This window comes from Engystomops pustulosus, chromosome 8, assembly GCF_040894005.1.
Source record: "Engystomops pustulosus chromosome 8, aEngPut4.maternal, whole genome shotgun sequence".
NCBI classification, from domain to species: Eukaryota; Metazoa; Chordata; class Amphibia; order Anura; family Leptodactylidae; genus Engystomops; species Engystomops pustulosus.
In genome coordinates this window covers 65,610,470-65,614,165 of record NC_092418.1, presented here as the reverse complement: position 1 = coordinate 65,614,165, position 3,696 = coordinate 65,610,470, and the positions used below count along the sequence as shown (strand labels likewise).

The following is a 3,696-nucleotide window of genomic DNA, read 5'->3' as shown; positions in this document are numbered from 1 at the left end:
TGGGGACTGTATGACCTTCTGATCACTTGATTTTTCATACAGTTGGGCACTAGTTTGTGTTACTGTGTTCAACACCGAGATAAACCATTATTATATTTTGATAGATCAGACATTTTGATCATGTTAACGGCTTTTACTGTTTATTTTTATATTAGTTCTAAGGAAAGGTTATGATTTCAACTTTTATTTATATTCTTTTTAATATTTTTTTTTCTTTTTAAAGGAAACCTACCACTTGGGATAGGGCTTATAAGCAGGACATGCCGTGCACCAGCTCAGGGTGAGCTGGTGCCGGCGCTCATGTTTTTAAACTGTTTTAAAGAATTTAATCACTTTATTAATATTTATATCAGAACTAGCTTCCCCGCACTGAGGTCCGCGCTCGGCGCACCATGCGTGCTGCCACTTCCTATTCAGATGCACACACGGTCGCGCGAATGGGGCGCCGAGCACGGACCTTGGTGCGCCGTCTACCTATCCTAACACTCTTGTTGCCAGTCAAGTTTTAGTCAATCAGTGTTAGGTTACTTCACAGAGATCACTCAGCCTGCCTTCTCCTCCCACCGAGTGGTCTGTGAGCTTACTGTGAGAGAAGAAGTTGAATAAGTCTTCTTTAGTTTTGCTTTTACCAAGCAATGTAACTAGTAAAGAAATCTAAAAAACACATGGCCCTCTCCATGCTACTTATAACTCAGGGCCCCTACCTCCCCCAAATAAAGAAGGTGCTCACTTATGGGTGGCATAACTATGTTTATAAGTTGGGCATAGTCAGCCAATCGCATATGTGTTTATATGCAAACAAATGCAATTGCAATCAGCTTCCAGTTTCTTGTATTGTCTAAATGCAAGACAATGGGTGCATAAGCGATTGGCTGTGGCACGGCCCAGTGCATTTTAATTCCAGTAAAAAAACTGAATCAAAACGCAAACATGTGACAGCACCCTTAGGCCCCTTTCACACAAACATTAAGGGGATGTATATCCGCCCGTACAATTTGTGACCAAAGGTCTGTTCCCATAGATGCCTATGGTGTCTGGCAATGGAATGGTGAACACAACATGTGTCACTGTACCATATTGCCCATGGGAAAAAGAGCTTGCTGTATATTTTCCCATTTTTACGGGCACAAACACATTCTAATAAGCCTCAGAGTGTGTTTGCTAGTTGCATTTGTGTATGCGTTTGTACACGAATCCCAGAAACGCATATAAAAGTCTAGTAAAAATTTTAATCATTGTTTAAGTCAGGGGCCTCCACCAGATTTTGCGCCCAGGGGCCCCCACCAACCTTAATCCGGCCCTGTACACAAGAATACAAATAATATACATAACAACATTGTTCAACACTTGAAGTGTTTTCAGTAATTCGATTAGAAGTTCAAATTGGTGGGCAGGTCTCCAAACACATAATCAGGATACCATTTAAATCCAGTATATGTGGCATTGGGGTCTGGATAAATATCTCTAATTTTATTCACCACACAAGATGGTAAAGGTATCCTATTTCCTTGTCCAAGAAATCCATAAACCAGATTGGTAACCTTGACATAACATGCATTGCTATGTACATAAGAAATAAAAAACACCCTCATACTTACCACTGGGTTGGTACTCACAGCTGCAGTAGCACCATCTGCTGATTCATCTTCTGAGCTTTCCTAAAGTAGAGAATAAATCTTTTTCATTTACCATTTCTAAAAAAAAAGCATGCAAAGAGTGTAAAATTGTAAAGAGACAAACCTCTTGATTTTGTTCGAATTCAACATCAGACTCTGGAAGCACAACTTCTTCATAAAGTAAGTCATCTACTTCATGGGCCTAAGAGGATGAATATAGAGTAAAAATACAGTAGTAGTAGCCATAGCAGCTGCTATGGGGCCAGCTGTGTCATGGGCCCCAGCATCTGGCCTGGCACATGGTCTTGCTGCGGCAGGGTACCACCAGGTCGTTCCGCAGGTGCGACTAGCCCGTGGTGGCTGCCAAGGTAGTAATGCAGGAGACAATCTGTACCCGGGGTGATGGCAGGAGAATAGCACAGAAAGGCACACTAGGACACTAGGAATCACAGGAGCTGGAACATGGATCAGGAATACAGGAACGGCCTGGCACACAGGAACGCAGGATACACATGAACGGCCTGGCACACAGGAACGCAGGATACACATGAACGGCCTCGCACACAGGAACGCAGGATACACAGGAACGGCCTGGCACACAGGAACGCAGGATACACAGGAACGGCCTGGCACACAGGAACGCAGGAGACACAGGAACGGCCTGGCACACAGGAACACAGGAGACGCAGGAGACACAGGAACGGCCTGGCACACAGGAACACAGGAGACGCAGGAGACACAGGAACGGCCTGGCACACAGGAACACAGGAGACGCAGGAGACACAGGAACGGCCTGGCACACAGGAACACAGGAGACACAGGAACGGCCTGGCACACAGGAAAGGAGGATAAATAGGGGAGCTTTCCCTTCAGGAGAAGGCTTGAAGATCCGACAAGGGTCACAGGAAGGGGCAGGAATTTATATGAGACCAGCTGCAATTATCCTAGGAGACGGACTTGGCATGATCAAAAGACTATTGCGGTGCCAGGGACAGAATGCATCATATCATGGAAGATGATTTCTACTTCACAAAATGTTGCAGAGGCAGCACTAGAATGATTAGAGTGTCAGCACTTCTACAAATGCATCAGATATTGAATTCTGTCCCCGTTAGTGCATTTAGCACTTTACACTGCACTTCTCACGTTCTGTCCTTTGATAAATAGAATATATATATATATATAGATAGATAATTTGATAAAAACAGCAGATTGATATACAATACCTAGATATAAATATATAGGAGTCATCAAGACTCCTCTTACATAGATGTGTAGTAGGATGCATATCATATAGCATAGAACTAAGAGATAAAGCCCTGCAGTTACAGATTCTAATTTATAGTATAGTATTACAGTATCATTCATAACACTTTGCTATCATTACCATTATTTTATTGTGTGAGGGATCTATTGCCTTTGCCTTGAAAATCTGACACTTTGCTGAGGAAAGATGCAGTAGCTGGACAGGATGGAATATTCTCTGTGCACTGTGTAGGAAACAGGAAGGTGTAGTGGGCAGGATGCAGCAGAGCCTGGAAGGTGTAGTGGGTGGCGTTGCCAGCGCCGTGTAGGCTGGAATGGGTGGATACATTCCCTGCTGTGTTTACAGCACAATGCACTGTGGGGAGTGTAGTTTCTGCAGCACAAAAACGTCCATACAGGAAGCTGAGATTGTAAACATTTGCAGGCTGATGTGTAACCTCATATGCAGGGAGGATTCAAAGTTTGAATAAAGGTAAGGCATGGTCATTAGGGTGATGATTGATGACTACTGGGAACATCTGGTGAATTTTTATAGTCCCGGATAACCCCTTTAAGTATTAACGAGCAGCTGGACAGGTGTACCTAATAAAGTGGCCGGTGAGTGTATGTACTAGGTATAGAGGTAAGATAGATATATATTAGCGTTAGTTAAGTGGGATAAAAGAGGAAGGGATGAAATTTATGACACCTTATTATTGGGGGTGAGGGGGAGGAGGAGGGAAATGATTCATTATATGGGAGGGTTAAATAGAATTGGTAAATATAAGGTTTAAGAATGCGGAACTAGTCACGAAAATAAGAATTTTGGGGATAT

General features: G+C 43.2%; 1 long non-coding RNA gene across 1 annotated transcript; it reads right to left on the bottom strand.

The window, feature by feature from the left end:
• Positions 1–1,594: 1,594 nt before the first annotated feature.
• On the bottom strand, positions 1,595–3,094 carry LOC140074653 (uncharacterized). Its single transcript, XR_011849236.1, has 3 exons — positions 3,004–3,094; positions 1,741–1,818; positions 1,595–1,658 (listed from the first exon to the last, which is right to left on the bottom strand). It is a non-coding gene; the product is annotated as an uncharacterized lncRNA (long non-coding RNA).
• Between the last annotated feature and the right edge of the window lie 602 nt (positions 3,095–3,696).